Source organism: Sminthopsis crassicaudata, chromosome 1 (genome assembly GCF_048593235.1).
Source record: "Sminthopsis crassicaudata isolate SCR6 chromosome 1, ASM4859323v1, whole genome shotgun sequence".
Lineage (NCBI taxonomy): Eukaryota > Metazoa > Chordata > Mammalia > Dasyuromorphia > Dasyuridae > Sminthopsis > Sminthopsis crassicaudata.
This window is the reverse complement of record NC_133617.1, coordinates 165,121,746-165,135,774: the sequence shown is the minus strand read 5'-3', so window position 1 is coordinate 165,135,774 and position 14,029 is coordinate 165,121,746. Positions and strand designations below refer to the sequence as shown.

General features: G+C 34.8%; 1 protein-coding gene across 3 annotated transcripts in view; it reads left to right on the top strand.

The window, feature by feature from the left end:
• Window positions 1–14,029, top strand: part of LYRM4 (LYR motif containing 4) — a 208,880-nt gene that overhangs the window by 98,479 nt on the left and 96,372 nt on the right. The window lies entirely within an intron of this gene.

The window sequence follows — 14,029 nt, the reverse complement described above, 5'->3', positions numbered from 1 at the left end:
CCCTGAAGTCAGGAAGACCTGAGTCAGGAGAGCCTCAGATAACACTTCCTAGCTGTGTGACCCTGGGCAAGTCACTTAACTACCCCATTTGCCTAAGCAAAAAAAAAAAAAAAAAAATTTGTTTCAGAGGAATGTTCTGGGTAAAGGAAGTAGAGGGATCTAGGAAGAAAAAGATATTACACAAATATGGAAAGTGAGATCACTTGAACTTCATTTTTATCCAAACTACTCAGAAGAAGACAAAACACACACATATTCACATGGAATTTAATGTAGAAACACATTGAACTCAATGGTAATACAGAGAGGAAGAAGGAAATGTTGCATGCATTTTCTGATGAGGTCACTATATTATTAATTTTCCTTTTCTTTTTTTTTTTTTCTTTTTTTTCTGAGGCAATTGGGGTAAGTGACTTGCCCAGGGTTACATAGCCAGGAAGGTTTAATTATCTGAGACAAGATTTAAAGTGAGGTCCTCTTGAATTCAGGGCTGGTGCTCTAAACACTGTGTCACCTAGCTGCCCCTTTTTCTTTTCAGTTGTTGCAAGAGACTTTTTACAAAATGGGAGTAATATGTAAATCTATGTAATGTAAAAAGAATAAAACCTTTTTCATAAAAATGGTGTATGAAAACAAAAGCACCAATTAAACAACAAAAATGGAAAAAAGTGCTTCATTGTAATTCATTCTAAATTTTAATCTTTCTGGCAGATCTACCCAGGTACTGTGGCATAGCTCCAGAATTAAGGTTTAGGACTTGAGATTAACTTGGCTTCAAAATATTGTTTATTTCCTTTTATCCATTGCAAATTCTTCTTCTCACAGCAATAGATAGCTAGTTTATTCTCCCTGATTAGAATTATGATATCTAAATAAAAAAGAAATACTTAATCATCTATATTAGTAGTTTCCTCTGACTCTCTGTCAAGAAAAGAGAACCAACAGCTTGTCCAATAGGTTCTTTCTGAATCCAACCTCACTGGCTTCCTTCTGTGCCTTCACTGCAAGTTTCCTTGTTTCTTTCTCATCAGTACATTATTTATAAACTTGTACTTCCCCTAATTAACCTGAACATTTTTTAAAACTATTTTCTTTGACAAAACTTGTAGCTTGAAAAAAAATTTTCAGTTCACTAGAAAGATTTATCTTCCAAAAGTCAGAATCTCTGCCAAAACAAACATTATAACAACATTTTAAAGCTAACAATCTCATAGCTTTTATAAAGAGCTTTAAACACACTAACAAAACATTCCCTTTCATTGCTACCCTGCATCCTGAGAGTTGCTGGACTCTGGTTCAGATTCTCTTCCAAAAAGTCTTTCCAAGCTCCCTCCTGCATCTATTATCCTTCCTTCCCAGCTCCCCAGACACATGATGCTGGAAGGTTCTGTGTCTTAGTTGCTACAGTGTGTGTGTGTGTTTTCTTGATAAGATTTAACTTCCTGAAGACAAAGTTGGTGTCTCCTTTTCCCATCTTAATACTCTGTCCCTGGAGCTCCTAAAAAGTCCCTGAACATGAAGAACATTTAGTAAAATACTCATTGGCTGGCTCTCTTTTCATAGCTCTGTGGTTGGAATGTCTATTCTCCAAAACACAAGGGCTAAAAACAGTGAGGTTTTTAAATAAGTTCTTTGTATTTTTAGAAGGCCTCTTCTGATTTGTTAAACTCTAGATTTTGTAAAACTCTAGTATAAACAGTTTGTTTCTCTTTTAAATCTGTACTATTATGGTTCAAAAAAGCTCAGTGACTCAGATGTATCTGTTTAATAGTACATTTATTTGGGGAACAGAATTTTGGGACATTTGACTTCCCAAGTACAAATCCTTAACATTACTTTTTGTTCAGAATTCTAAAATGTGCTAGTGAAGTGGCCTTGCAGTCTGATTTTTTAAGACTTCTCCCTTGTCCATTCTCTGAGAAGTAAGTGCTCAGCTGTTTCTAACGTGATTGACATATTGTGTTTCTATTTGATTCCACATAATGATGAGGACATTATTCCAACATTCAAGTTAAAAACTAGACCCCACTCTGTGACTATAATCTCCCTCTCAGGGTTCCAGTGTTACCTGAGGGGCAATAGGGTTCTAATGTATTGGCAGGAGCCCCATTCCATTGAATGTCTTTAGTAATATATGTTTAATATGTATATTACTATATGTTAGTGGAATATAAATGTATGCTATATATACATAAATATTTATTATTATATAATATGTAATTTACATGCTTATATGATAGGGGATTATATATTGTCCTTAATATCATTTGAGAGTTCCAAATATTTCTTAAATTTCATCTAACCAGTCTAGTTGATATTACTGATAACCAGTGACCATAAATTATTTTTTACAAAGGGATATTTACTGAAAAAATAAGAATTGGGGAACAAAAACATTCCTCCCCTTCTCACCTATTTGCATGCTTTCCCCTCTACTATCTCATTCCCTTGAAACAGTTGCTAAAAGCATTAGCTACCTTGTGGCCTGGCTGGATTCCTTCAAGTTATTTTACTTGAATTTTACTGGTTCACAGGCTCAGCTACTTTCCAGTTCTGGTGTGGACTGCAGGTTTTAGACCTCTATAACACTGATCTTTCAAAACCTCCAAAGACCCAAAATAAAAGGAAAGAATTCACAACACAAAGAGCCACTCTATACATACAACAGAAAGAAAAGAGATTTCTCCTTTGGGACATTTTGTATGCCTTCCCAATTTCCACTGTAGCTCACCATGCCACATTGGATAGGAAAGTCATCAAATACCTTAACTGTTCTGAAGAAGAGAACCAGGCCCTCCATTCCACAGCATCAGCACTTCCAGAAGCAGCAGGCCCACCAGATATCCTCAGGGATGGATCCCCTGTCCCCTGTGCATATTCTAGGACTAGTTCTTGGTCAGTTCCTTGTTACATTTAGACTGGAAGGAAATAATCCAAGATAATTGCCACAAAGGGAATTGAGAACCCAATATCGTGGGAAGGTTTTTTTTTTTCCCCCCCATTGGAAAGTTAAGTATCTTTAGGTTAAATCTCAGGACCACTGAGTATGGCTTCTGACTCTGAGAAAAAATTTGGGTTGCCTCCAGCAATCATGGAAAAAAAGGAAAAGGAGACATGACAAAAGATCACACTATATTGACCAAAAAACACTTTATCCAAGATTCGTATTGATACACATACATACACATACACACACACACACACACACACACACACACACACACACACACACACCATAATGCACACATAAAAAAATACTTCAGATCTTTTATTTTTTTTTCTTTTTCTTTTCAGTTCTAAGTTGTTTCTCTCCTCTCTGCTAGCTATTGAGAAGGCAAGAAATATAATATCCATCACATATATTTCCACATCAACCACAGAAAACATTTATTATTACAGAATATATAAAAATAATATTTTCTAACATAGAAACAAATCATAATCATTTATAATATATCACATTCTGCAGTAAATGAAAAATGAAACCTCACAAATTGCAACTTTTCACAAATTGTAACATTCATGCAACATTGCCTCCTCTGGACTTCCCAGACATGTGCCAGCTCCTCTTCTCTCCTATTCTTGTCTCTGGTTCCCCTAAACCAGTAACTTCTACTTCTGCTACTGCCCTACATGGGCTCTTGTCTTTTGGCAACTGAGCTGCCTAAAGATGATTGGTTTAAAAAATACTACAATGAATAGGATGGCATTGACTCACTCACTGTTTGATATAGCTACTGTAGTTGTACTGTGTTTTGAATGTTTCTGTGTCAGAAGCATTCCTCTCTTAGGATAACTGCTCAATTCAATTGATTCCCCATTCAGATGGAAATGGTGTTACAATAGAAAACCAAATGAATTTTTCTCTAAATGAATTTTTCTCAGGAAGAGTCAGGTTGTTCTAAAGTACACAATAATAACTTGTATTTGTTTTATATTGTCACACTGACAAAAATTAAATGTAAAAAAAAAATGTAGAGAAAGCTCTCCAGGAAGTTGGGGAAATTCCCTTTTTATTTACAAAGCATATACATGGGTAATTTTTCCAACATTGACTCCTGTATAACCTTTTGTTCCAAATTTTCCCTTCTTCCCCCCCCCACCCCCTGCCCTAGATGGCAGGTAGTCCAGTACATGTTAAATGTTGAAATACACATTAGATCCAATATATGTACGCATATTTATACAGTTATCTTGTTGCATAAGAAAAATCAGATCAAGAAGGAAGAAAAAGAAAAACTGAGAAAGAAGACAAAATGCAAGCAAATAACAACAGAGTGAGAATGCTATGTTGTGTTCCACACTCTGTTTCTTTCTCTGGATGTAGATGGCTCTCTTCATCACTTATCATTTATGGGAAAATATGAATAAGGATATTCAAATGTATCTGCAGTTTCATTGACAGTTATAGCTCTTTGGTTCTCAAACTTGTTAGTTTTAAGACACCTTTAACCCTTAAAAATTATTTAGGATTCTAAAGAGCTTTTGTTTGTGTGAGTTATATTTATCAATATTTACTGTATTCAAAATTAGAACTAATCTCGTTTAAAATATTTACTTATTTTAAATAGGCCATTATATTAACATGAATAACATATCTCATGAAAAAAAATATTTTTAAAAACAAAAATACTTGTTTCTACATGTTTTTGCAAATTTCTTTAACATCTGGCTTAATAGAAGACAGCCGAATTTTCATATCTGCCTTTGCATTCAATCTGTTAGAGATAAATTGTTTTGGTTGAAATGTGTAAAGAAAAACTTGCCTCACAGAGATAAATTGTTGGGAAAAGGAAGAGTATTTTAATAAGCAGAAAACATTTTAGTATTAGTATGAAAATATTTTTGATCTAACAGACCCTCAAAAAGTGTCTTGGGGACCCCCTGGGTTCCTTGAACCACACTTTGAAAACTGCTAATATATTTCACAACCCATGCCTGTCTGCCAATCTTCTGCAATTCATGGTTCAGTTCTTCCAAAATTTAACCACAGAGAGTACAACCAAAGTATTGGATGCCTTCCTTGCTATTTCTTCTCTGTCATTCTTCTCTTACCAGTTTGTCTTTTCTTCTATCATACAAGTGCTTGCTAGTTTTTCTTCATTGGTTACATGGTAACAGACATACACACACACTCCATATGCCTCTTCTTTGCCTTCTGTATACTTATTTTTAGATCTTGAGAGGCAATGATATTCCAGATCACAATTTCATATAGCACTTCAGTAAAGTGTTAGTACTGGGGGGGGGGGGCAGTGGAAATGGGCCTTTTGCTTTCCCAGGAAGATTAGGGTCAGTAAAAGTTTAGCTTTGAAATTTGCTGAAAACAATCTAATCCATTCATGCAACAGCATGAGTCTTGGATAGTCAGTACTGATAACAACATGTTAAGTCCAAAATTGTGGATAGGAATAATGTCAAATAGATTGACTGCAATCAGCATAAGAGAAAGCACCTGTGGTATTACAGAGCTATTGAAATATTAATTTATAACTTAAAATTTATATGGTGCTTTATGTACATTTCTTCATCCAGTCCTCACAATAACACTGTGAGGTAGCAGGGGAAAGTATCAAGGTTCCCATTTCACAGATGAAGTAAATGGAGATCACAAAACTAATTCATAGTTTAACCTCGGGACTCCAGACTTGATGTCCTTTCAACCATACAATGACAAGTAACAAGAAACATTCAAATGAAACTAAGCATTTCTTTATTCTCTTAGAAGTCTTTGTGAGCTCCATTTCATGAAGACTATTCTTTTCCTTGTGTTTAACACGCTCTTTACATTAGAGCAAGAGTTCTTAAATCCTTTTGTGAAAGAGATCACTTTGGCAGTTTGGTGAAGCCTGTCGACCCCTACTCAGAATAATAATTTGTTACCTATATTCATAATTGAGGGAAATGCTAAATTTCAGTTAGAGTTTGATGAAAAATTAAGATGTAATTTTTTTTCCCTATGCAGATTCACAGATCTACTGAAATCTGGAAAGGAGTCCATGGACTCCAAGTACAAATAAGTATTATAAAAAAAATAAAATAACACTCAAAGCCTTGTAAAAGGATAGCATCTGTAAGCATCAGGATGAATTAATTAATTTACAAATCATCTTCTTCACCTGTTTACAAAAGTAGTTCCTGTACTCTGAAAAGGTCATAGTCCACAATGTTCTCATGACAAAACTAGGAATACTAAAACCTGAACATCACAGCTCTGCAAGCATCCCATTATGATAAAGGAAAACATTTGATCTAATTTTTAGCTTGTCAGTAAAAATTTACTAAGAGCTTTCTATGTGCCAGGAAATGTGCTAACTACTGGAGAGAAAGACAGAAGAAAAATCTTTCCCTTCAAGGAGTTCACAATCTAATTTAGAGTATGAACTACTTGATCTTTTTAAAATCTACTATAGAAGTAAAGATGACATGTGAGACTATGGGGATATTAAAAGTTTAATATTATGTCTTTACACTTTTTTCCTTTTTTAAAAAATAAAGTATTTATATATACATATACATATGTATGTTTGAGTATGTGTGTGTGTGTGTGTATATATATATATATATATATATATATATATATATATATATATATATAAAGAGAGAGAGAGAGATATTACCTTGCATATTGTCTCCCCTTGTAGACTGAGCTTCCTGATTTTTGCTTTTCTTCTTATCCCTCATGCTTAGCATCTTGCTTGCAGAATTATTATATAAAATTACTAGGTACTACAGTGGATAGAGTTGCTGAGCCTTGAGTCAGGAAGGCTGAGTTCACATCAGTCCTACTACACTTAATAACTGTGTTACCCTAAGCAAGTTTTTTTTGTTTGTTTGTTTTAGGGGAGAGTATATTTCTATTTATCTCTGTTTGCCTTAGTTTTTCTCAACTATAAAATGGAGATAATAACAGATCCCATCCTCATAGGATTAAATGATATAATATTTGCTTTTAGAAAATGGCCTTGATCACAATGCTTAGCATATAGCAGGTGTTATGTAAACACTTGTTCTCTTTACTTTTTTTTTTTTTCTGCCTCTCCCTTCCATGGGCCCTTAATAAATGCTATTTGACTTCACATTCATCCCTCTTTCCACTGTTTCATTCTACTTTTAAGTATGGTACCTGGCTGGAATTTAGTCCTTTTAATCCCACGATAGGGACAGAAACCAAGGGGAACAGCATGCAAACAACATTGTTGGACTCTTGTGAACCCTTAAGATGGCAGAGCCCGTAGCAGCGGCTGATAGGACAGGTGCACCGGAGGGCTCAATAAATGTTAACTAATTAAAAGAGACAATGTGTGATTTTAATTTAAAAAGAAGGGAGGAACCATTTTTCTTGAGTATTTTTAAACACCTTTAAAGAAATAAGTTGTTGCAAAAAAAAAAATCATCCTCCCATAGCCTCCATATATAACACGAGGGTTTTTAACCCTCTAGATGACTTTTATGTTGTCCTTTAAAGAAAAAGAACAACAGTATTGCTTAGAAAAGAATTGCTAGTGTGATCCCAGTTCTCAAGACACTGTCTAAGCAAAATCAACATGTGGATGCAAATAACTAAAGAAACAGTCTTGTTTTCCTCATCAACTACCACATCTTTCAATTACTCTCAGGTTCTACGTGTTATAAAAAACAGCACATCAAATTATAATGCAAGAGTTATATTTCATAATGAAAAATGAAAACTTTGTCAAAATCTTGCAAACTCAGGGCCAAATAGTATAAACTAAGTAATTGTCCCCCCAAATTGACATAATTGCCTATTAAAAAGTTATTTTATGAAAAATTATATCAGATGAATGAATGTTTATTAAAAATACTCTGTATCAGACACTGTTGAAGGGGTTAAAAACATAGTCTCATTTAAAGAAGGGGGAAAGAATACATTGTAGCAAATAGTAGAAATCTTTTGTTTATGAAACACTTTAGGAGAAAATGAGGTTAGAGAGTGAGAATCTTAGAAAAATTTAGCCTAGGGGTTTAGTGGTCCAAAGAACAATACTAAAAGACCTGTTAGGCAAGAACATAGTAAATAAAGCATAACCACAGAAGCAGCTGTTTAAACTCTCAAAAATTATTGAAGACCCTCCCAAAGACATTTTGTTTACGAGGATTATATGTATTGATATTCAGCACAATTGAAATTAAACCAATAATTTTAAGATATTTAATTAGTTTTAAGATAGTAACAAATATATTATTATGACTATGACATACTTTTATGAAAAATGTCTATTTTCTTTTAAAAATTATTTTAATTTTGGGTTGTTGTTTGTTGTTATTGAGTTAAATGTCCTGGATTCAATCATATCCATTAAGTGATTTGGGGGAAATCTTTAAGCTCCTTTAATTTCCTCATCTGCAAAATGGGAAGTTTGAAATAGATGCCTGGGTAGTCCCATTCAGCCTTTTTTTTTTTTTTTTTTTTTTTTTCTTCTCCAAATCTTCATGTCTGGCTTCAGCTGGATTCTTCTGTTTTTGTAATATGCTGTTTTGGTTGAAGTACTTATGAGACAAAAATCCAACCTCACACGGATATATAGTTGGAAAAGGAAGATATAATAAGCAAATAACATCTTAGTATTAATTTAAAAATAGTTTGGATCTAATGTATTCCTTGAAAAAGGAGTCTTAGGGACTCTCAGGTTTCCACAGACTTACTTTTTTTGGTAAGGAGCTACCACTCTTTAGCAGATACAACTGATCCAGAAAAGCTCTGAATAAAGGCCAGGCCATAAAAGACAATGCAAGGAAAGTCTCAGTTAAGTTCAGAGATGCTCATGACCTATGATAATGAGCAACTGCCAAGTAACAATTTTTATTTGATTCCCACTGTAGCCATTCATGAAATTTTGACTATAGCATGGAGGATGTTAAAAGTGCTTTGCTTTTGCTTCTCAGATAATAAGAAAGAACATAAGAAAAAACTTAAGTCTCCAACTTCAATCCATCACTCACAATCTCCTTCCTCACTTTCAGCCCCTCCAAACATAGCTACTTTTGTAGTATGCCAGCATTAGAATTCTTGTCCAGCTACTAAGATGTTTAAAATATTTTTAATGTAAACTGTATATATTATCTTTTGAGGACTATTTTATTTATATGGTTACCACTGTCAATTTAGTCCTAGTTGTAGCTCTTTGTGGCTAAAGAGGAGTCCAGATATTATTTAGCCCCACACTTTTCATTTTACATATGAAAAAACTGCAAAATGCAAAAAGGAGGAAAAGTATCTTGTCAAAGGTAAGAAAGCAAAAGTAAAAACAAAGTGGATGCTTCTCAGTTGGAGAATGATTGAACAAATTGTGGTATGTAACTGTAACAGTATTATTGGACCATGAGGAATGGCAAATATGGGAAATTCAGAGAAACATCATAAAGTATTATCAGAAATCAGATTAAATGAAATAACCAATCTTCATTCCTTAGGGCCATTGATAAGCCATCTCCTTGCTCTCAATAAAAAAAAGTGGTAGTCTAGGAGTACCAAACTTTTCATATGCAATCAGTCTTGATTGCTTTCTTGGTTGTTTTTTGGGTTTTGGGTTTTTTTTTTTTTTTTTTTTTTTTTTTTTGTAGAGTCTGGGGGGTATAATGGGGATAACATTAGAAGACATTAGTATAATAAGACATTTTTAAAAGGTGAAAGAACTAATGCATGTCAGAACCAAAGCTTAAACTTAGATCTTATAATTCCACATTCAGTACTCTTTCCTTTTCATTATATTGTGAGTTCTTTGAGGGCAGGAGTTGTCTTTTCCAAGGCTTACCACAGTTCCTGGCACAAGGTAGGAATTTAATAATACTTATTGACTATACCACGATGCATCTATCTCTTGCTATCATTATTAACTCCTTTGTCACAAAATTCATTATCTTTTAAAAGAAATTGTTAAAGTTTTTTATTTTCAAAACATATACATAAATAGTTTTAACATTTACCCTTGAAAAACCTTGTGTTCTAAATATTTTGCAATCCACACTCAATCCCTAACATCCTTTCTCTGGGTGCAGATGGCTCTCTTCCTCACAAGACCACTGGAACTGGCCTGAATCACCTCACTGTTGAAAAAAGCCACATCCATCAGAATTGATCATTATATAATCTTCTTGTTGCTGTGTACAGTGTTTTCTTCCTCCTACTCACTTCACTCAGCATCAGTTCCTTTAAGTCTCTCCAGACCTTTCTGAAATCATCTAGCTGATCATTTCCTATAGAACAATAATATTCCATAACATTCATGTACCATAACTTATTCAGCCATTCTCCAGCTGATGGGCGTCCACTCAGTTTCCAGTTCCTTTCCACTACAAAAAGGGCTACTACAAACAGCAAAATGCAATATCAATCAATTGTCCAGCAAGCATTTATTAAGCACTTAATATGGGCTAGACTCTGTGCTAAGGGCTGCGGATACCTTCTAGTTTACCTTCTAAAGGAGTAGCAATATTTCCATGTAGAGGTCAATATTCCCATCCTGGTTTTAGTTCACTCATTGTCCTGTGACATTAATTAGGTAGTCCTTGATATTCAGGCCTACATGGTCATGACTATTTCTCTCTCATTCTCCCACAGAGCAGTTAAAAAAAATGTATTTATCAACACAATAAAGACATGGTGTTATGGTCTTGGGATACAAAGATTTAAAAAAAAAAAAATACTTCTGCCCAAGGAGATTATATTCTACATATCTCCATCTTCACTCCAACTTTTGAATTTTTTCTCCATCTTTTTGAAGCCATTTCAAAACCACTAACTTCCCCATCTTCCCAACCAGTATCAATTTATCCCTTTTCCCTTCCCCTCCATGGACCCTGCAAACAATGAACCTGAGAATCTCACCAAAAACTTTGTCATCTCATTTATTCAGTTATCATATATTGTTTTATATTACATTTACACTTATGCCATTTCATTCTGAATAATAATGTCCCATAAAGCAGAAATTATATTTAATTTAAACTCTTTCTCTTCTAGCACTTGATATGGTACCATGCATACAGAAGGAGCTTAATACAGGTTTGTTAAATGTGTTGTTTGATGAGGTCTAGCCAAATGATGAGGTCTAGATAAGGTATACCTAAATAAAATTAGGATTAATTGAGATCTAGTGGCAGGTTTGGGGTACAGGGAATCAAAGGGAGCTCCCCTGCAACCCCTTTGGATTTGGCGCAAGGATACAAAGTAAAATGAGTTCTAGTGGTGGTGCAGAGTCCCCTGTAAAGGAATTTAGAGGCCCAAAAACCTAGATTGATTAAAAAAAAAAAAAAAAAAAAAAAGGTCTGTTGTAGGGTTTGGAAGTAAGGTTAAAGTCTGGTTAGTAAAAGATATTAGATAGAGAAAAGAATACACCATAAGTGGCGGACAGAGAGTCTGTGATGCAAAGAGATGATTCCAACTTGGCTCTATGAGTGAAGTCCCAGGTTGGTTGCTTGCTGAACCCTTCGAGGTAGGGGTTGGGAAACCTCAGTAGATTGACCAGGTCTTATAAATCAAAAGTCAGTCATGGGGGTTGGGGATCATAAAGGAATCTTAAAGGGGCTGAAAGTTGAGAATCAGTAATCTTAAAGGGGCTACCGCCGGCATCATTGTTGACTTTATAAAGGATAGATCTGATGACTATGTGGCTAAATGGGGACGTCTCTTCAGGCAAAGAATTGTATTGGATCAAATCTCTTTAGTCTCTTCCATAAGATCCTGTGAGACATAATTAGGCAAAATGACTTCTGACTCTTCCAAGTAAATTCATAAAACTCTATTTCTTATTTTTAGCAATTCAATCAGAGCTTTACATTAGCTCCAGGCTTTCTTATTTAGTTGATTTTTTTTCCTATTATGGAAATTTTGATCACACTTTAGCCAAAAGAGAATCAGTAATTATCACTTCTTACTTGCAAACTGGGCTTAGTGGATCAGAAGAGGGAAGAAGTGGGATGTGTGAGCTGGGTAGGATGGGATTTTGTATGAATCTAAAAATGGGAGAAATTTTTCGAGGTTGTCCAGACTACTAGGGTGCAGGAGGCTTTCTGCTGATAAATGAAAACTGGAGCTTTTAAGTTTATTATACTGGACTGTGTGAATTCCTCCTGGGGATAAAAGCCTTACTTCACTGTATTCCTATTTTTAATGCCTTGCTACAGAAATAAGATTGGCCTCTTGGATGGAAGAGAGAGTAGTAGAACTATAAGGGTCAGGCAATGGAAAATGTGAACTGGTCACATATGTTGGGGAATCTGCCTGCTTTCTATTCATCCTTCCCAGGAAGCAACTAAAACCACAGAGCATTATATCTGTGTCTGTCTTTTCTATAACCTTTTTGTAAGTTTTCTCTAATTGATTAACCTGCCAGAGACTCTGAAGAAATGGATGCATTTCTAAGTAAATACATGGTGACCGACTACTGTATGTATATTCGTTGGCAATAAAATCCAACAGTAAATGAATCCTCAGGAAAGAGACACAGTAAAACTGAAACTATCTAGGGATGCCTGGAATTCTCACCTTCAATTTTATACTTTGAGCATTTGGTAAATGTGGTAACCTCCCTGGATTTTTCCATGAATGTGCTGTTATCTGTTACATGTGTGTGTAAAATTCCATGACAATAAAAACTTCCCATAATCAGAAGATTTTTAAAATCTTAAAGACTAGTTTTTGGAAGAGTCCTTGAATATTTTTTTTTAAAGTGGACAGTCTTTTGGAGTTTGTCATTGCAATATGTGACCTGTTTTTGGAACACTGCACAGCTGGGCTCATGTATGATTAATAGGAGATTTCTAAACCTCCATTAAGAAAACAGCAGGGCATGAATAGAATCCACTTAAATGAACAGGAAAGGATCATTGCATTGGGACAAAAACCTCAGAGAGTAAGCACAGCAATGAACTTGAAGTTAGAAGAACCTGGATTCAGGTCTTCTCACAGATATTACTGACTCTGTGACCTTAGGCAAATTATGTAACCTCTTTGTGCCTTGATTTCTTCATCTGTAAATGGGATCATTGAACTTGATGGCCTCTTAAGATCTCTAACCCAGAGCTAAATCTCTAATCTTATGCCTACTTTATAAAAAGTTAGGAAAATGGGAAAATAAAACGATCAGAGTTGAAATTTATCACCGAAAAAGGACACAATAGACAAGAATAATCTGGACATATTCTCACTAGAGTCAGGCCATACCTAAGATTGAGGCAGTCAAGGGAGGCTGCCATCATCAGAATGCATTTCTTTAAATTCTTCCTGTAAATACAGTGAATAGTTCCACCAGTAGGTATTCACTGAAGGCCTGCTATGTGTACTCTGTTGGATGTATCTGGGCCCACCCCTTCAAGGAATTCACTAACATACCAAAAGTGAAATACATAAACACAGGAAACAGTTCTTATTTTTTTCAGGTCCCATGGTATTCATGGGTGATCACAACTGCATCCTACACTAATAGAACAAGAATTCCTTGCTAAGTACAATATTGAAATGTCACCACAGATTTCTTTAGAAGGGGTCCTGGGAAATGGTGCTTGTATTACATTGCATGGTTTGGCTTTTTTTCCCTTAATTTGAAAGAAAGAAAAACTTTAAAACTCTTTATAAACATTGAAAACAAGGATGAATTCCAACCCTCATGTGTCTATTAATCTAGCTCTGATCTCCAAAAGGAGACCAGGCTTCTTAAACCTTTTGCAATCCCTTTTCATCTGAGGTCTTTTTACACAATCCCAGGTTTATAAGTATATAAAACAGGTATACAAATAAAACATTTACTGATAATCATAATTTCTTAGTCCCACATTCAGTTATGCAACTTCATATGGGACCTTGATTCACAGTTTAAGAAGCTTTGGAATAGTTTCATTTCTGTTGTCTTTTGTGAAACAGCATAGGCTGAGCTGACAAAACAAATGCAGAATTCTGAAATGGGACAGCAAAAGTCAAGCCAGAGATAAAAAGCACGCATTTTCATCCAGCCTTACTATATTACTTGTTGCAGTATGTAGTGAATAATAACTCACTACCCAGTGTTTT